Source organism: Mobula hypostoma, chromosome X1 (genome assembly GCF_963921235.1).
Source record: "Mobula hypostoma chromosome X1, sMobHyp1.1, whole genome shotgun sequence".
Taxonomy (NCBI): domain Eukaryota; kingdom Metazoa; phylum Chordata; class Chondrichthyes; order Myliobatiformes; family Myliobatidae; genus Mobula; species Mobula hypostoma.
This window is the reverse complement of record NC_086128.1, coordinates 7,439,060-7,460,558: the sequence shown is the minus strand read 5'-3', so window position 1 is coordinate 7,460,558 and position 21,499 is coordinate 7,439,060. Positions and strand designations below refer to the sequence as shown.

Below are 21,499 nucleotides of genomic sequence, written 5' to 3'. Positions count from 1 at the left end.
AACCCTGGGGGGCACCTGTGTTGAGGGTCAGAAGGGCAGAGGTGATCCAATAGGAAGTCGGATCCAGCTGCACAAGGTGGGGTGCAGGCTGAGGTGACAGGAGACTCAAGTCTGGAGGGAATTATGGTGTTGAATGGTGTCCAAGAACAGCATTCTAACGTATGCATCCCTCTTCTCCAGGTGAGTGAGGATGGTGTGTAGTGCTGTTGCTATGGTGGCATTGGTAGACCGCTTCCATCGGTAGGCAAATTGTAGAGGGTCCAGTGTGGGTGGTAGCACGCTGCAGATGTGGTCTTTAACCAGCCTCTCAAAGCACTTGCTTATAATTGAGGTGAGCGCAACATAGCTAAAATACAATCTATAAATTTGCTGACAATACAACCATTGTTGGTAGAATCTCAGGTGGTGATGAGAGGGCATACAGGAGTGAGATATACCAACTAGTTGAGTGGTGTCACAGCAACAACCTGGCACTCAACATCAGTAAGATGAAAGAATTGATTGTGGACTTCAGGAAGAGCAAGGTGAGGGAACACGAGGGGTCATTAGTGGAGAGAGTGAGCAATTTTAAGTTCTGGGTGTCAAGATTTCTGAGGATCTAACCTGGTCCCAACATACCAATGCAGCTATAAAGGCGGCAAGACAGCAGCTATATTTTATTAGGAGTTTGAAGAGATTTGGTTTGTCACCTAAAAGACTTGAAAACTTCCACAGATGTACCATGGAGAGCATTCTGACTGGCTGCATTACTGTTTGTGTTTGGGGGGGGGGGGGTGGTGGCTACTGCACAGGGCTGAATGCTGCAGGGAGTTGTAAAATTAGTCAGCTCCATCTCGGGTATCAGCCTCCATAGTATCCAAGGCATCTTCAAAGAGCAGTGCCTCACAAAATGTTGACCTTTTTTTTATATTACGTATTGCATTGTACTGCTGCCACTAAGTTAATGAAATTCCACGACACATGCTGCTGATAATAAACCTAATTCTGATTCATAGCATCCAATTTAGTCTAACTTCACTCGGAATTGCAATTTTCACTCTTACGATAGCCTTCCGTAGGTCATACCTGGACTTCTTGTAGAGTTTGAGATCACCACTCTTGAACACACAATCTAACCTTCAGCAGATTGCAATTCTCCTGGGTCACGCACAGCTTCTGGTTTGGGAGATCTGGTATGTTCTCAAAGACACACAGGTCTTGAAGTCAGTGACAAATATGGTGTATTCATTCAGAGCCAAAGATGAATTTCTGGATATGATCCAGTCCACTGTAAGCCTCCTCCCTATCCCTTGGACGGTCCTCCCCACCACTGCTACCGTCCCCAGTCTCTACTTGTACGCTGGGAGAAGTATAGCCAGGTGATCAGATTTGCCAAATTGCAGACCTGGAATGGCACATTTAAGCAGATAGAATGGTATTTTCAAAAACTTAACATATCATGCAGTTAAATTACTGATATACTTAAGATCATAATTACACTAACAAAACTTAAGGTACTTAAAGGATTTGGATTCTGCGCAGATGACTATCATTTTAATCAATTATTTATACTGTTGGGCAAAATGCAGTTTTGTGTTATTAGTTGAAGTGACTTTCATACTGTTTCATTTCACAACTACTGCTGGAGCAATATACCAGCCTTCAAACAGCTAATATTAGGATTATAATTCACTTACATGGTGGCAATCAGCATGCATGAGATTCTAAACACAGCAAACAAGCTAAACTTTCATACAAAATGGATGATATTCATAATAAATAACGATGTTTTGCATGATTAAATCTGATGCCTTAGTTATGCAATTTATTTTGATCTTGGCAGGACTATTTGCACCGGGTACAGAACTATCTGACAAACGATCCATATGATACTTTGAATGTTATTATGCAGACACTCACAGAAAGCACAATTCAACAAACAGGAGGTTTGAACCTCCATAGTGTACAGATTAATAGACACTGTATACAGTCTACAGCAGGAATGAATAATAAGCTCACATGCACATTTCTTGCAAAAATGTATAACTATTTCAGAAAGTCAAGTTGTAATACACATCAATATTGGCAGGGAATAGTGAATCAGAACACCATTATGGAAATTAAGCAACTGAATGCTGTTAACAAACATTTTACCAATTCATCAGTCAATCATACAAACTGCATACAGCATTCTCATATCTGGTAATTGCTAATTTATTTTTGACTTAAAAAAAAATTACCCAAGCAGTAATTCTAAAAAGTTAAACAAGTTTTGCCTTAGTACATTAAATCAGCAGACCATGCAGGTAGATTAGTATGCAAGGGCCAGACATCATCTTCCACCTGCACTACAAGGTAATCAAAGTGTGGGAATCACTAGAAGGAAAAAGCCACCAAGCTCCATTTTAAGAGTTTAGAGTCACCTAGCTTAACAACAATGCAGCTTTATCTTCACAGGTAGGTACTCTAGTGGGAGCCAACAAGTTGCCTAAATGGAAAGCAATGCTACACATTTCAGAGGACAGCAGAACATGAAAACTAGTTGATAAAACAAAATACTCCTCGGAAACATATCGCTGGCCATTTTTGCCCCCTTTAAGAACACTACTCTTCCCTGAGCAAAGTACAACCACCCACCCAAAAGCTAATAATTTTGGAAAAAAAGCAAATTATCCTCGCTCAAACTTTAGACAAAATCTGCAGTTTTCACAGAACAAAAATGTTTACCATTATTATTATAATATGTCATTGTAGGCACACCTAGTTCCTTCAGGCTGTCATAGCCGGGAGCAGGGACAAGCTCCCACTATCTATTAAATGCTCCCAATGGCATGCATCTCAGATAGTCTCTGACAACCAAGTCTAGCTCCTGGCCTTCACGGGTGGCATAGTTACTAAGCATAGCAGAACTGTTTCTACAGACAGGAGAAAGGGCAAAGGCGGGTTACTGGCACCTTAAAACCAGTCGCTCCAGGCAGATAGGGCTGATAAGCCATGGTTGACAGCTCACCTAGAAGGAAAACTAATCTCAAACCTGCACTGCCTTGTGGCTATACCCATTCACAAAGATGGCTTCAGGAGTAAACCCCAAGGAGAAGTCCAAAGCTGAAGTGGCATCCTAAAGCAGTCCTATATTGAGGTCAAAGCTGACTCGGAATTCCTGTAAGGGTGCTGATGCCAAACTGTGTAGATCTCTGCTGTTCCTTTAGATTCATTAGCTGCGTGGAGAAGGGGAGCCTGCTGCATAGACAACAGTTTGCTCTCCATATTGTACTGCCTTGGCTTGCATAGACAGTTAGGACACAACAACCATGGTCAACCCTGATCAATGGAGGGCCTACATAGCACAGCTCATGAAGTTTAGAATATCAAAAAGAAAAAAAGTGTTGTCTTCTATTTCATTTTAAACATAATTGGCATTCCTATTAATATTATTAAACATACATTTCCAGCTTATGAAATCCTGATAGCACTAATGCACTAAATAAATACATTGCAACAAACTATTTGCCATGGCATATGAACATGCCATATATTACACTGATGTTAGTTAAAAACTGAATTGTAATATTATTGTCATGTATATCAAGAAACAGTAAAATGTCTGTCTTGCATATTGTTTGCACAGATCAAAACATTAAAGGTTAAATAATGAAAGAATGCAGACAAAAAAAAAAGTACCTGCCACAGAGAAAATGCAGTGTAGGCCAGGGGTCCACAACCTTTTTTGCACCGCAGACCGGTTCAATATTGACAATATTCTTGCAGACCTGCGGACCGGTCGACTGGGGGGCGGGGGGCGGGGGGCGGGTGTTAATCACAACCGGAGTATAGGTGATAAGTCACTTATAAGTGGCTAACACACTCAATTTTGTTTCTAAAGGGATTTATCTAACGAATTTAATATTAAACACACAGAAATACACAGCGCATATTTTCCTCACATGAATAGAGTGATAAGTCAATTATAACAGTGGTCTCAAACTTCCGGGCTGCGGATCGATTCTTTGCCGTGAAGAATGCAGCGGTACAGCGGTGGCCGGAACACACCCAGCACACCTTTAAGAGAAAAGCCAAAATAAGCAAGCTAATTGATTAGGTGCTGCCCGGCACATAAATGCAGGCCCAGATCAGAGACGACGCAATCGGCAATCGCCTCTGATCTGGGCCGACATTTACATGCCGGGCGGCACCTAATCAATTAGCTTGTTTATTTCCGCTTTTTTTCTTAAAGGGTGTGCTGGGTGCATTCTGGCTACCGCTGTACCAGAGTATTCTTCGCAGCCCGGAGGTTGGGGACAACTGAATTATAAGTCAATAGCATCATAACGTGTTAAGTAACGTTTGGATATTAAAACACACAGCTCATATTTTCCTCGTATGAACATATGAAATCATTGCAACACACCAATATCGCTGAGTCAGTGGGAGCCCTGGGTTTGTTTTCCTGCAACAACACGGTCCCATCGAGGGGTGAAGGGAGACAGCGATACTCAAAGGGGGTTCCTTATGTCCAGTCTATTCTGCAATTTAGTTTTCATTGCATTCATTGCAGAAAACCCTGATTCACAGCGATATGATGTTGGAAATGGAAGCAACGTTTTCAGTGCTTTCGTGGCCATCTCAGGATATTCAGCCTTGACTTTGATCCAGAATGCCGGCAGAGATGTTATGTCAAACATACTTTTCAGCCCACTGTCATTTGCAAGCTCGAGGAGTTGATCGCCTTCCCGCCCTGACATGGAAGGTTCACCGGAAACATTCACAAATGGGTCACAGACCCATTCCTTTGCACGTCATGGGTCATTTGCGTCTTAGGTCACTGATGGCCTCGTGTGCGTTAAAGTTCAACAGTAGGAGTGACAGGGAATGAGGAAAGGTGCAGTGACTCATATCATTTCATATCGCCAAATCATATCGTTTCCTCGGGGCTCGTGGCCTGGTTGCACATGCTTTGCGACCTGGTGGTTGGGGACCACTGGTGTAGGCAAACAATAAAGTTCAAAATCATAACAAGGTAGATTTGGATATCAAGAGCCCATCTTAGTGTACCAGGGAACCATTCAATAGTTTTATAACAGTGGGGTAGAAGCTGGCCTTGAGCCTGGTAGTACGTGCTTTCGAGCTTTTATATCTTCTGCCGAATGGGAGAGGGGAGAAGAGAGAATGTCTGGGGTGGGTGTTGTCTTTGATTATGCTGGCTGCTTAACCAACACAGCAGGAATTGACAAGAGTCCACGGAGGGAGGCTTTTTCCTGTGATGTGCTGAGCTGTGTCTACAACTCTGCAATTTCTTGAGGTCAAGTGCAGAGCAGTTGCCACACCAAGCCATTATGCATCCAGATTGATCGTTTTCTGTGATGCATCAATAGAAATTGGCATGGCTTGATGGGAACATTTCAGATTTCTCTAGTCTCCCGAGGATGTAGAGGTACCAGTAATCTCTTTGACCTCGCCATCAACATGGTTGGACCAAGGCAGGCTATTGGTGATACTCACACCTAGGAACTTGCAGCTCTCAACCCTCAACCTCAGCACTGTTGCTGTAAACAAGAGCATGTGCATTGCCCCCTTTCTGAAGTTAATGACCAGTTCTATTGTTTTGCTGACATTGAGGGAAAGGTTGTTGTGACACCCTGTTACTAAGCTCTCTATCTCCTTCCTGTACAGAGACTCACCATTATTTGAGATTCGGCCACTACGATGGTATCATCTGTAAACTTGTAAAAAGAGCTGGACAGAATCTGGCCATGCAGTATCGAGTGAACATGGAGTAGGGAACTGAGAATGCAAAACTGTCAAGCTCCAGTGTTTAGAATAACTGTGCTGGAGATGTTGCTGTCTGTCCTTACTTTTAGTCAAGAAGTCAAGGATCCAGTTGCAGAGGGCAGCATTCCATCACAGTTTGGTGATGAGTTTGCTTGGAATTAGATGACTGAAGGTGGAGCTGTAGTCGATGAACAATAGCCTTTCACAAGTGTCTTTACTGTCCAGATACTAGACACAATCTAAGTATCTGGGCAACCTAAGAATTCTCTCTTCTACCCCCGGTCCCTCCCCCTCACTGTAGACAAAAAGACATTTCTAGTCTAATAAATGGATCTATAGATGAAAGGAGTGCAGGATCAAAATAGTACCCCAGTGTTTTAAAATATGCAATTTTTAAAAAGGTCTAAACATCAAAGATTAAAATGAAACTTTTAAATTAGGCACTATTATGATGAGCAATTTTTCTTTAAATCAGCTATTTCTTCAGTCCAAGAAAGCTTCCAATATCAGCACAATTTTTGCCCTAATAACGTCAGCATTAACCAAATAAATAGACTTGAATTACAAAGAACATCTTGGTCTATAGTAAATGCATGAGAATAAAAAGACATTATTCCCTTTTCACGTCTCAGATAAAGGCTGTAAAATCTGTAGATTTACTTCATGCATTGATAAAAACCCAAAAAGCTGTAGGGCATTTATGCACTCAGGAAACAATCAGATTCCCCCAGAGATGTATATTTTATTCATTTGTAGAGTGTGGGATAGGAAGATTTCATTTAGCTTCTTATTTGTCAATGCTGGTTTTCACCATGGATCAAACAATAAAATTTATTATGTCTCACCTCAAGAACTAGTTTGTGGCCATCTCCATGGTTAGCTTATATTATAATTCTTCTTACGTCAACATACAATTATTTATCCTTTCACTTATGGCTTCTACATTTACAAACTACCTACTTTCACTGTACAAACAGGAATAAGAGGTACAAAGATTTGAAAACAATGTATGCTCCAATGAATAGCACAACAATAAAAACAGTGGCAAGATAGCTCTATGACTTCCTTTTTCTTTCCAACCCCCTAGTATATTTAATGAAAGTGGATAATTTTATTAATGTATCAATCTTGAGTCAATGAATTAACTCCCAAATTCAATTTCTAATTTTTCTTCTTTCCAGTTAGAATTTCAAAAGTATCACAAGACAAAACAAGCTACCATCCGTCTCTCACCTTATAAAGTTTTCTTCTCTCAATACAGATTTCCAGAGTGGTATCCATCTACACTAATATATTTCTCCACATGCTGTAAATAATTAAGACAAAACAATGAGTGTAATCTCGCTTCTAAATCTGGATTTTATTTGTTTTATGGACTTACTATATGCAAATATGTAATTGGCTTATTATTGTCACATGTACCAAGACACAGTGGGAAAACTATTTTGCATGCTACCCAGACAGATCATTTCAAAATACAAGTATTCTGAGGCAGTACAAAATGAAAAGCACCATTCGTACACATAGGGTTGTGTGCTCCCCATTGTTCCTTAAGCCAATGCAGGGAAAGATTGTTATCAATACACCATGCCACTAAGCTCTCATCTCCTTCCTGTACTCCATCTCATCATCATCCAAAACCCACCCTACTAAAGTGATGTCATCTGCAAACTTGTAAATGAAGTTAGAGTGGAATCTGGCTGCACAGTCGTGAGTGCTTGGGAGTAGAATAGGGGCTGAGTTCACAGCCTTGTGGAGCACCAGAATTGAGGATAATGGAGCTGGAGGTGCTGCTCCCTATCCTTACTGTGGTGTATTGGTCAGGAAGTCCAGGATTCAGCTACAATGGGAGCTGCTAAGTCCTAGGTCTTGGAGTTTAGAGATTAGCTTTCTTGTAATTACAGTATTGAAGGTGGCACTGTCGTCAATAAATAGGAGTCTGACATAGATGTCTTTGTTATTCAAATACTTCAGCGAAGAATGCCGGGCAAGAAAAATAGCACCTGCCATGAACCCATTTTGACAACAGGTGAATTGCAGTGGGTCAAAGTTGCTTAAGTTGATATGTGCCATGACTAACCTCTGAAAACACCTCATAATGGTGGATGTCAGAGCCACTAAGCAATAGTCATCAGGTGGGAACCTCTGATCAGAGTAGGGAAGAGGTTAAAAATGTTTGGAATTATTCCTGCCAGCTGATCCATGGAAACACAGCCAGGGACTGCATCTGGGCCAGACACTTTCTACATATTCACTCTCTGGAAAAGTTATCTGACATTGGCACAGTGATCATGGATACTTTGGAGGCCAACAGGGCAACTGTTGTCACTTCAATGCCCTTGGTTACTTGATTGAAACTTGGTCATTTTTATTTATATTGATGTTACGGCAAAGAACCCAAAGAACCCATGCATCCATCAAGTCCAAATTGGCCTTTTTCTGCAAGTGTCCTAGCTTAATCCTGCTTTCCTGTTCTGTTCACGTGTTCCTTTGCAATTCTCCTTTCTGAGCAAATAATTCCTTATAATATCTAGCTTGAATTAAATGTTTCAGTCATACTTTCATATTTTAACTAATCTTTTGCTTTGCATGCATCAAGTTTGTTACATCTCACCAGCCTATGGAGATAATTGTAATATTTTCTTCACCATAAGCTTTCATAGATTAACAAGTGTCACAGCTTCTTTCAGTTCAGCCTGATTACACCTTTCCTTTTCTTCTAACAACCAGAATCATACACGATATCCTAAATACCAGCATATGGATTTCATGCAAATTCAGAATTTCCTCATTTTTTACTCTAATTTCACACCCTGCCCCTCAGCTTCCTCTTCCACTGTAAATAACTTGCACACTGGCATATCAAGGTGTCTCTGGCCCACGATACTATTTAAATTTTTTTCTTCTAGATCTCCCAATCCTTGACAACCCTCATCATAGTTTTGTGGCACCGCCCAATTGTGAAACTACCCTCAATTTTCAATCCAAGATCCAAATATGTAGTAAACAGACTCAATAGATGTCACATTCATAGATAACGACACAGTAGTCAATTAAATTTCCATCCACATTTGACCCAAATATTACTTCCTAAACAGAAGTGAGAATCTACCTCCCATCAATGATAACTATCACCATAAAGCAGCCATTAAAAGAATCGTTAAGTACTGTGACTAGTAGCTCATTTCCTTTGCTTAAAATCTTTTCCACTTTCTGCATGATTCAATTCAGAATCAATGAGGAATAAATGAATTTATCTGGAGTGATGCAGATACAACAAAATTTAAGTAGCTCAATGCTAACCTTAACAGGTCAACCTGGTTGTTACCCTATCCACCATTTAAAATTTTCTTACTCTCCACCATTGTGTCCTGGACGCAATGAGTATTAGTTAAAGGAAGCTTTGAAACATCACTACAGAATTTGCTAACTAAAAACTTTTTGGGAATACGTTCACTGCAAAGATTGCAATGGCTCAAAGTGGAGACCTGCCATGATGTTTTGAAGGAGAGTAATAAAAGGAGGCCTTCCCAGCTATGGTAGGAAAAGCGATGCCCATAGAAAAGCTTTGCTTATTCCCTACAGTTTATCATATCAGTATCCATAATTGCATTTGCATTATCTTATTTAATATCATAACATACCTAATGTACAAATTGTAGCACTAGGAAGATGAATCATCCCAGCCCAGGTCATCATTACATAAGTTCCTTCAAGCAGTATCCTGGTACCAGCTGTATCAATGACTTCCCTTCCATCACAAGGTGAATTGGGTTATTTGGCTGATGATTGTACAAAGGTCAACGCCTTCACAAATCCTTAGAAAATAATGTAGTCCAAGTCCACAAGCACAACACCAAGCCAACATTCAGGCATGTACTGATGGCAAGTATGCAGCAAAAATGGCAAGCAATGACCATTTTTAACAAATCAGAGTTAAACCACCTACTCTTAACATACAATAGCATTAAATATTGCAAAGCCTTCCACCAATATCCTTGAGATCACCACTAACCAAAACTGGATCAGTCACATAAATATTGTGGCTACCAGAGCAACACACTGTAGCTCCCAGACTAGGTCAGAGAAGAGGCAACACGATGAGTCAGTGTTGTTGCAGAGGTCAAGAGCACGCACACAGGAGTATCTAGCTTGAATCCTATAACAAGATGAGAACAGAGCTTCAAGAAATAATGGGTGGTATGCACATATCTATAAATTCTGGATAGATCTCAACTAAGGCTGAAAATTCAGTTGGAAACCACATCAGACAAGTTGGAGTAAGATATTTGTTCATGAAAGAAGTGTGGCTGCCAAATCAAGGTTTGGCCAACATTGGTCAAAAGAAACTACCAAGGATGAACACACAGACATCCCTGAGTAGAGCACGACTTCCAGCTCTGAGAAGATAACAGAGTTGCTTCAGCAAAGTGCCTTCAACCTGAAATGTAAACTGTTCCTCTTTCCACAGGTACTGCCCGGCTTGTTAGGGGTTTCCAGATTTCGTTTTGCTTTTATATTAAAGGTTAGGGGATGGGTACTTTGCAAAGACTGCACAGGTGGGAGGAGGAGACAGCGGCGCGACATAGCGCGCACAGCTCTCCGGTGAAATGATATCGTATCTGTTTATAGGGGCCGTGGACAATTCTGATTTGATGGAGACAGACATGAGAAGCACAGAGGAACATCTGGAGAAATTTCTGAAATGCCTGGTTCGCTGCCGCTGCTACTGTGCGATCGAGAATCTCCGGAGGGAAGGTCCCAAAATCCCCGGCTTTGCCTGCCACTGGCTACCGGGGCCGTGGTCAAAGCGTTCGGCAGAGATGGTGCTCGGTGCTCTTTGTCGGAGGGCTGATCGGAGCTCAAAGTTTTCAGATAACTCAGAGTTGGACTGTGGTCGGGCACGGCAGGGAGAGTTTTCTTCTTTCTCCCGTCTGCGTGAGATGTGTGACTTTCGAGAGACTTTGAACTTTTTTGCTGTGCCATGGCCCGTTCTTCATCAAGTTATGGTATTGTTGCACTGTTGTAACTATATGTTATAATTATGCGGTTTTTGTTAGTTTTTCAGTCTTGGTCTGTCCTGTGTTTCTGTGATATCACACTGGAGGAATATTGTATCATTTCTTAATGCATGCATTACTAAATGACAATAAAAGAGGGAGAACTGCATGTCCTCATAATCTAATAATCTAATCTGTGACACTCCAAAGCCTTTCCACCATTTACAAGGCACTGGTCAGCTGTGCAAAATGAAAATTCTCCATGAATGCACCACCAGCAACTCTCAAGCTCAACTCTATCTACAATAAAGTTGCCAACTTGATTAGGACCCCAAGAGCTAATCAAAGTCAAAGTAAATGTGTTTTCAAATTACAGTTACAGTATGTCACTATATCCTACCTTGAGATTCATTTTATTGCAGGCATTTACAGAAAAATAAAGAAATAGAATTCATATACATAAACAAAGACCAACAAACAACTAATGCACAAAAGACAAACTGCACAAATAATAACTAAATAATAGTGAGAACACAAGTTGTAGAATCCTTGAAATTGAGTCTACAGGTTGTGGAGTTAGCTCATTGTTGAGGTGAATGAAATTATCCACACTGGCTCAGGAGCCTCAAGTTTGTTGGGTAAAAACTGTTCCTGAACCTGATGGTGAGAGACCTCCTACCTGATGATAGAAGTGAGAAGAGAGTATGGCCTAAATGATAGCAGTCCTTGATGATGCATGCTACTTTCTTGTAGGAGGGGTCCATTGTAGATGTGCTCAGTGGTGGGGAGGGCTTTGCCTGTGATTGTATATGTTGATTCGTCATCACTTTTGATTCAGCCGACAACAGTGGTAATGTCAGCAAACTTAAATAAGGCATTGCAGCTGCACTTAGCTACACGATCATAGGTATAAAACCAGTTAGAGCAGAGTCCTAAGCACACAGCCGTGTACTGCAACTGTGTTGATGGAGATTATGGAGATCATTCTCTCCTCCTTCACAGGTGGCAACAGTGTGGTCCATCTACAAAATACACAGTTACTCTCCAGACTATTACAAGGACAAGAACAGCAGGTGCATAGAAGTACCACCACCGCCTCCAAGTTTCTTTTCAAAACAGACACCATTAGGACTATATTCTGTCAGTCTCTCCATTGTCACTGGGTCTACAATTCCAACCTCACTCCTTCGGAACGCTCTGCTCTCCACTCCCTCCGCACTAATCCTAACCTTATTATTAAACCCGCTGATAAGGGGGGTGCTGTTGTAGTCTGGCGTACTGACCTCTACCTTGCCAAGGCACAGCGACAACTCGCGGATACCTCCTCTTATTTACCCCTCGATCGTGACCCCACTAAGGAGCACCAGGCCATTGTCTCCCACACCATCACCGACTTTATCCGCTCAGGGGATCTCCCATCCACTGCTACCAACCTTATAGTTCCCACACCCCGCACTTCCCGTTTCTACCTCCTACCCAAGATTCACAAACCTGCCTGTCCTGGCAGACCTATTGACTCAGTTTGCTCCTGCCCCACCGAACTCATTTCTGCATACCTCAACACGGTTTTATCCCCCCTTGTTCAATCCCTTCCGACCTATGTTCGAGACACTTCTCACGCTCTTAAACTTTTCAATGATTTTAAGTTCCCTGGCCCCCACCACTTTATTTTCACCATGGATGTCCAGTCCTTATATACTTCCATCCCGCATCAGGAAGGTCTCAAAGCTCTACGCTTCTTTTTGGATTCCAGACCTAATCAGTTCCCCTCTACCACCACTCTGCTCCGTCTAGCGGAATTAGTCCTTACTCTTAATAATTTCTCCTTTTGCTCCTCCCATTTCCTCCAAACTAAAGGTGTAGCTATGGGCACCCATATGGGTCCTAGCTATGCCTGCCTTTTTGTTGGGTTTGTGGAACAATCTATGTTCCGTGCCTATTCTGGTATCTGTCCCCCACTTTTCCTTCGCTACATCGACGACTGCTTTGGTGCTGCTTCCTGCATGCATGCTGAGCTCGTTGACTTCATTAACTTTGCCTCCAACTTTCACCCTGCCCTCAAGTTTACCTGGTCCATTTCCGACACCTCCCTCCCCTTTCTAGATCTTTCTGTCTCTGTCTCTGGAGACAGCTTATCCACTGATGTCTACTATAAGCCTACTGACTCTCACAGCTATCTGGACTATTCCTCTTCTCACCCTGTCGCTTGCAAAAACGCCATCCCCTTCTCGCAATTCCTCTGTCTCCGCCGCATCTGCTCTCAGGATGAGGCTTTTCATTCTAGGACGAGGGAGATGTCTTCCTTTTTTAAAGAAAGGGGCTTCCCTTCCTCCACTATCAACTCTGCTCTTAAACGCATCTGCCCCATTTCACGTACATCTGCTCTCACTCCATCCTCCTGCCACCTCACTAGGAATAGGGTTCCCCTGGTCCTCACCTACCACCCCACCATCCTCTGGGTCCAACATATTATTCTCCGTAACTTCCGCCACTTCCAGCGGGATCCCACCACTAAGCACATCTTTCCCTCCCCCTCTCTCTCTGCATTCCGCAGGGATCGCTCCCTACGCAACTCCCTTGTCCATTCGTCCCCCCCATCCCTCCCCACTGATCTCCCTCCTGGCACTTATCCGTGTAAGCGGAACAAGTGCTACACATGCCCTTACACTTCCTCCCTTACCACCATTCAGGGCCCCAAACAGTCCTTCCGGGTGAGGCAACACTTCACCTGTGAGTCGACTGGGGTGATATACTGCGTCCGGTGCTCCCGATGTGGCCTTTTATATATTGGCGAGACCCGACGCAGACTGGGAGACCGCTTTGCTGAACATCTACGCTCTGTCTGCCAGAGAAAGCAGGATCTCCCAGTGGCCACACATTTTAATTCCACATCCCATTCCCATTCTGACATGTCTATCCACGGCCTCCTCTACTGTAAAGATGAAGCCACACTCAGGTTGGAGGAACAACACCTTATATTCCGTCTGGGTAGCCTCCAACCTGATGGCATGAACATCGACTTCCCTAACTTCCGCTAAGGCCCCACCTCCCCCTCGTACCCCATCTGTTACTTATTTTTATGCACACATTCTTTCTCTCACTCTTTTTCTCCCTCTGTCCCTCTGAATATACCTCTTGCCCATCTTCTGGGTGTCCCCCCCCCCTTGTCTTTCTTCCCGGACCTCCTGTCCCATGATCCTCTCGTATCCCCTTTTGCCTATCACCTGTCCAGTTCTTGGCTCTATCATTTTGGATCTCCCCCTCCCCCTCCAACTTTCAAATCCCTTACTCACTCTTCTTTCAGTTAGTCCTGACGAAGGGTCTCGGCCCAAAACGTCGACTGTACCTCTTCCTAGAGATGCTGCCTGGCCTGCTGCGTTCACCAGCAACTTTGATGTGTGTTGCTACAATGATGAAGCTTCCTTCCCCAGAAAGAGACGGCAGTTCGATAAAGTAGTTCGAAATAGCTGCATTCTTCTGACATGGTCAATAATTGCAACACACACAAAATGCTGGTGGAACGCAGCAGGCCAGGCAGCATCTATAGGAAGAAGTACAGTCGATGTTTCGAGTCGAGACCCTTCGTCAGGACAACGGAAAAAAGAGACAGTAAGAGATTTGAAAGTGGGAGGGGGAGGGGGAGACCCGAAATGATAGGAGAAGACAGGAGGTGGGGGGGATGGAGCCAAGAGCTGGGAAGTTGATTGGCAAAAGGGATACAAGGCTGGAGAATGGGGAGTATCATGGGACGGAAGGCCGTGGAAGAAAGAAAGGGGAAGGGGAGCATCAGAGGAAGATGGAAAACAGGCAAGGAGTTATTGTGAGAGGAAAAGAGAGAGAAACAAATAAATAAATAAGGGATGGGGTAAGAAGGGGAGGAGGGGCATTAACAGAAGTTAGAGAAGTCAATGTTCATGCCATCAGGTTGGAGGCTACCCAGACAGAATATAAGGTGTTGTTCCTCCAACCTGAGTGTGGCTTCATCTTGACAGTAGAGGAGACCATGGATTAACATATCGGAATGGGAATGGGACGTGGAACTAAAATGTGTGGCCACTGGGAGATCCTGCTTCCTCTGGCAGACAGAGCATAGATGTTCAGCGAAGCGGTCTCCCAATCTGCGTCGGGCCTCACCAATATATAGAAGACCACACTGGGAGCACCAGACACAATATATCACACCAGCAGACTCACAGGTGAAGTGTCGCCTCACCTCAATAATTGACAGCCTTGCTAGAAATGAACCAGAAACAGAACTCCATCACTAAAATTTTCACTTCCCTCCCCACCAGCCCCCAACGGGTCATTAAAGATTTGGAGATGGTAATTTCTCTTTTAGAAAAAGGTGAAAATTTACCTTTAAAATATCTTGAATGGCTATCCTGAAATATTCATGCTTTTAGGTCCCCTTGTTCAGTTGCCTAATCTAAGGTATCAACTTTCCAGCATCTTGCTCATCAAAAGCCAGGAATCTCTCACAAAATTACACAATGTACACAAGATATGGTGGTAATACTGCGTAACACAAGTTTCCCATCATTTTCAGTTGATTAATTTTGTTTTAAAATAGCTGATCGATTGAGCAAGCTGAGTGACAATATTTTCAGATTCATTTTTGTACTGTCATTCTTAATAATGCAGTTTACAATCACTCTGTACCTACATAAACAAGATGTCTTACCAACATTCTCATCTAAATCCCAAAGAGTATAACCCTTCCATCTATGTTATTTATTTGAGAGCTTTCTTGGTTTTCTAATAGAAACAAGCAGTTTCCTTTCTATTTCCTGAACATAGCAGGCATTCTACAAAAATGAGAGATCTAAACCATTGATCTCCAGAACTATCGAAAAGCAAGTGACCTCGAAGACATTCTTTCAATCTACTCTCCTATCTGGCCTTATCGGCCAACCAACCATGTATAGCGTTGAATCAAAAGGTTGCGAAACTTGCCAAAATTCTCTGGATTCTGGGCAGGTCCTGGCAATTGAAAGAAGGGGAATGTCACACCACTGTTCAAAAAAGGATGTAGGCAAAAGGCATGTAACTATAGGCCAGTTAGTTTAACATCTGTAGTTGGGGAAATGCTGAAAGCTATCATTAAAGAAACAGTGAGACATCTGGAAAGAAATGAATCCATCATGGAGACGCAGCATGGATTCAGCCAAGGCAGGTCCTGTTTAACAAACTTACTGGAGTTCTTTAAGGATATAACGAGCACAGTGGATAGAGGGGAACAGATGGACGTCGCTTACTTGGATTTCCAGAAGGTGCTTGATAAGGTGCTACATAAAAGACTTATGCACAAGATAAGGATACATAGAGTTAGTGGTGATGTATTAGCATGGATAGAGGACTGGTTAACTAATAGAAAGCAGAGAGTTGGGATACACGGGTGTTACTCTGGTTGGCAATCAGTGGTGAGCGGTGTACCGCAGGGGTCGGTGTTGGGCCTGCAACTGTTCACGATATACATTAATGATCTGGAAGAGGGGACCAAGTGTAGTGTATCTAAGTCTGCTGATGGCACTAAATTGAATGAAAAAGCAATTTGTGCCGAGGATACAGAGAGTCTGCAGAGAGATACAGATAGGTTAAGTGAGTGGGCAAGGGTCTGGCAGATGGAGTATGATGTTGGTAAATGTGAGGTCATCCACTTTGGAAGGAATAATGGAAGATCAGATTATTTAAATGGTAAAAGATTGCAGCACGCTGCTGTGCAGAAAGACTTGGGGGTGCTTGTGCATGAATCAAAGGTTGGTTTCGAGGTGCAGCAGGCTATCAAGACGAAAAATGGAATGTTAGCCTTCATTGCTAAAGGGACTGAATTTAAGATCAGGGAGGTTATGCTGCAACTGTGCAGGGTACTGGTGAGGCCACATCTGGAGTACTATGTGCAGTTCTGGTCTCCTTACTTGAGGAAGGATATACTGGCTTTGGAGGCGGTGCAGAGGAGGTTCACCAGATTGATTTCAGAGATGAAGGGGGTTAGATTATGAGAAGAGACCTAGTCGCCTGTGACTATACTCGTTGAAATTCAGAAGGATGAGAGGAGATCTCATAGAAACATCAAATTATGAAAGGGATAGATAAGATAGAGGCTGAAAAATTGCTTCACTGGCAGGGGAGTCTAGAACTAGGGGACATAGCCTCAAGAATCAGGGGAGGAATTTAGGACGGAGATGATGAAGAACTGCCTTTCCCAAAGAGTGGCGAATCTATGGAATTCTCTGCCCAATGAAGCAGTGGAGGCCACCTCCATAAATATACTTAAGACAAGGTTGGATAGGCTTTTACATAGTAGGGGAATTATGGGGAGAAGGCAGGTAAGTGGAGAGCAGTCCATGGTCAGATCAGCCATGATCTTATTGAATGGCAAAGGAAACTCAACGGACTATTTCTTATGTTCATATGTATCATTTTTCTCACCTACAAAGATCATTATTCCTTAACTCTATTTCTCTTTGATCAGATTCATGTACCTGGTACTGAACATGTTTCAAGGTTTGGAATGAAAGAAGTACAAAATACTTTGTTAGTTTTGATTTATGATATTAACTGCAATGCATTTCCAACCTCGTAATGTCAACATTACACTGGTCAACTAGTACCAGATATTAACTGTTTACTGTAAGTCAGTCAATATTGCTTTTCTGGATTCTCAACAAATCGTTGATCACATAATGCTGCAGGCAAGCACCTTTACATTTCCATTTCCTTGTTAACTAATTCTACTTTAATACATACCCAGTCAGGACGTTAAAACAATTAAATTATGCACATTAGCTTGAAGTTATTTTAGCCAAAGATTAATCTGCTGTCTTTCTAGTCTCTCAGTATTTGGTAGCAATTCTTGTTATACATCATTTGAATTTTAGACTTCAAAAGATTTCCATGACAGTTGTGAATAATTTTAATCAGGCTATTTTCCATCAGCATAAGATGGGAAACACTGTTTGAAAACCACGTCAACTGACATCATTTCAATTATCCCAGCCACATAAGAAAACCAGATTTTTTTTTTGCCAAGCTTATCTTTCCATTAGCAAGGTCTTAATGTCAACGATCCTTGTCGAATAAAAGCGATAAACGATTTTAATACGAAACTACAGGAACGGATGGCACACGTTTTGAATCTATAAATACCGCATCACACCACTGGATCTTTCACGAAATCCGCTTCCCTGAAGAATACAGAACAATCTCACGCCCTTCCCTGAATTACAATCCTAGTACAGTGCTAAATTTTCCACACACCGATTTAGTTCAACATCCCCTATAATGATTCATCCGATATAGTAACACACGTATATCCTTCTTTTGTTTTTTTCGTAAGATAGTACAAGGCAAAACCAAAACAAGCTATCACTAATTCTTGTTCTGGCTACAAATAATATGAAATACCTGTAATCCCAGCGTACAACATTGCAAAATGGGATATGAAGTATTATAAATGGGCACAACGCTACATAACGAGGTTGTCAAATGTCAATATCAAGGATGCATTCTCTTTCCCAACGCATAGCAATGACTTTGTTCTATTTATATGCCATTCAGATCCATCGTTTATATCCAAAACACACTTGAGAGAGAGGAATGGAATTATAAATACGGGTGTACCCTGCTGCCGGCTGTTGCCTTCAGCCGCTGCTACGGGTTACGTTCTTTATCTTCTCTCTTACCTCAGTCGGGCTGCGCCGGAGCCGTGTATCGGCGACAGAGGAGGAAGCCTCCTTCACTGGCGGCAAAGGAGCAGGCCGCCAATCCCGGCTCTCCACCCTGCCATCCCCGGCAGCGTTCACTATCCAAACCTCGCTTCAGAATGCTGTACCGACTTTTTTTTCCCCCAACAAAAATAATTCTTTCCCTCCTTGACAAAATAAGACCATCAAAAAAAAGACAAAAGCTATTGTGCGGTATAATTGTCCTTGTCAGCTTTTTGCCGTCAAACCTCAGCCTTCAACTCCGTTCAAACCCAGAGGCAACAGACACCTAACCAACACCAGGCAAACTCGCAACGCTGTAACCGTGCGCTCCTACCTCAGGCTCCCGGAGCCAACAGGCGAGGCGGGGCCGAACCGGATCCGCCGCCACATCCCCGCCCCTACCAAACCGCAACCAATCACACTACCCTCGCCCGCCAACCGGCACTCCAATTGGCATGAGGCAACAACAAGCACTTTGACCAATCCAAATGAGAAAGATCGGTAATTGACAGTAGAAATTGCAAATTAATTTACTGAACAGAGGAAAAAGTGTTAATTAAATAGAATATTCATAACATTTGGCCAATGAAAGCATTGAAGGTGGAGCATTTGATGGTTGTATTGAAGTTGTGTTTGGTGGGGGAGGGTGACTAATGTTTGCAGCGCCTCCTTGCAGGAGTATCTCTTCTGCCATAGATAGGAACAATCCATTGAAATATATTCAAATAGTAATAGATATTCTGTACGTGAAGTGATCTTTAATCTTTTTCTTGAGTGGTCTGTAGGGATGGAGGATGACTTACTTCCAATCCAATTCTGAGGTCACCAGTCTTGAGGTAAATCAGTGAAGGTCAGCGTGTATCACAGGTGAAGTATGGAGTACTCGAGTGGGCAAGCTGGTAGATGTTTGTTAGGTAATGAGCTCCTTCAGCCATTTACAGTAGACTTCTATATGCTGTACATGCATGGAATCAAGATTTTCACTGCCATCCTGAATGCATTTTCCTTGGGCTTTCAATGAGTCTGAAGGCGCATTTCAACGTTTTCAAAGAGACTTAAGAACTTACTTCAACTTTTTCCTCTGACCACTTGTTAATCTCATCCCATTACAGAACTCGGTGTTGAGTTATAAACAAAAACTACAGGAAACACTCTGCAGGTCAGGCACCATTTGTGAAAAGAGTTTATTGCTTAAGGTCTGAGACTGGAAACACAGACCTGTCTCATTGACCTCTCTCTTTCCATACTTGCTGCCTGACTGATTGGGTGTTTCCAATATTTTCTATTTTATTTCAGATTCCTAGCACCTGCAATTGCTTTTTCTGTTTTCATTTACTTAGATTTGTGTTTCAGGAGTCTGGTGCTAGGTATGTAAACAATGTATTTTTCTTAATTAAGCTGACAGTTTAATTCAGGCATCAATGTTTGGGGTGTTAGTTAAAGAGATGACTCTAATGTTGATCTAATTATTTTGCCAGTGGACTTAAAAGGTGTTGCAGAAATAATATTGGCAGTATCTTTCCAGGGAAAAGGGTGTTTGAAAATCAAGACCTTGGATCAGTGAGAAAATCATGGTCTACTGGATAGTAATGATTCCTACCATCATGCTTGCCTTTGAAACTTGGACTACCTATAGCAGACACCTCAAGAATCGTTAATAAAACACACTTTCAAACAAACTGTGTTAAAATAATAACACAATGCAAAATTTTGCAGACATTGGAAACCTGAAATTAAAACATAAAGTGCAGGAAATACGCAACAGGTCAGGCAGCATCTGTGGAAACATCATCTATATTTCCTTTCATAGATGCTGCCTGACTTGCTGAGCTCCTCCAGTATCTTGTGTGTTGCTCAAGATTTTCAGCATTTGTAAAAACACTTGTGTCTACCATCTTCTCTCTTTCCAAATTCTGATGTTTGAATCTTCAACCTGAAACATTAAATCGATTTTTCTTTCCATAGATGCTGCCTGACCTGCTGAGCAATTTCTAGTATTTTCTATTCTTTTCACCAGATTTCCAGTATCTCCAATTCTTTGGATTTTTAGTCCCAGGGATTAACATTTTAGTTTGATGATGAATGTCAAGTTGGAAGATGAGATGCTCGTTCCACTAACTTTCATTAGATTTCTTTGGAAGGTATGAGAGGTCATTGACAGCAATGGAATGGTGTAGAGAATTGGAGAGACAAACAACTGGAAGTTAATAATGACCCAAAAGAACGAAATGGAAATTGTCCTCAGAGCAGTTAACCAATTTTTGTTTGCTTTATCCAAAGTAGGGGAGACCATGCAATAACAGAAATGGAACAGATAAAGTGAATGCCTGCTTCACTTGAAGGAGTGTTGTGTTGAGAAACATCTGCTGCAGGACACCTACACTGTTCGTTGCCAATACATTTTCCAAATGCAGTTGACCTGGAGAATAGATACTTACTTAGAATGAGATTTATGCATAGAAACAGATCTACCTCCAGAGATGATGGAACAATAAAAGCAACAGAAAAAAGATGCATGAAGATAATTAACACAGATTATACAGATGCTGGGATTCTTGATCACACACAAAGTGCTGGAGGAACTCAGCAGGTCAGGCAGCATTTATAGAGGAGAATAAACAGTCAACACTTCAGGCCAAGACCCTTCATCAGGACAAGAAAGAAAGGGGACAGAAGCCAGAGTAAGAAGGTGAGTCGAGAGGAAGGACTACAAGCTGGCTGGTGATAATTGAGACCAGGTGAAGAGGAAGGTGGAGATGAGGTAAGAGGCTGGGAGGGGATAGGTGGAAGAGATAAAGGATTGCAGAAGAAGGGATCCTACAGAAGAGTACAGTGGACCATGGAAGAGATGGAAAGAGGAGGGAAACTAGGGGGACGTGATAGGCAGGTGAGAAGAGAAGGGGTAAGAGTGTTGCCAGAATAGGGCAAAAGAGAGAAGGGGAAGAAATGGCTGGAAGTTAATGTTCATACAATAATTGACAACCAAACCAAGAATAAATCCTACAGCAATCTAAGGAGCTGGATATCGTCTGCTGAGAAGTTTCA

General features: G+C 42.3%; 1 protein-coding gene across 5 annotated transcripts in view; it reads right to left on the bottom strand.

Moving 5' to 3' along the window:
- LOC134340122 (protein TANC2-like) overlaps nucleotides 1-18,775 on the bottom strand; it is an 828,834-nt gene extending 810,059 nt beyond the window's left edge. For 4 of the 5 annotated variants that reach the window (XM_063036994.1, XM_063036997.1, XM_063036998.1 and 1 more), the window contains exon 1: nucleotides 18,431-18,775. The gene's annotated coding sequence lies outside the window, so the exon portion shown is untranslated. Of the gene's footprint in view, nucleotides 1-6,981; nucleotides 7,055-18,430 lie in introns of all 5 variants that reach the window. The other variant, XM_063036995.1, reaches the window with a different exon arrangement.
- Between the last annotated feature and the right edge of the window lie 2,724 nt (nucleotides 18,776-21,499).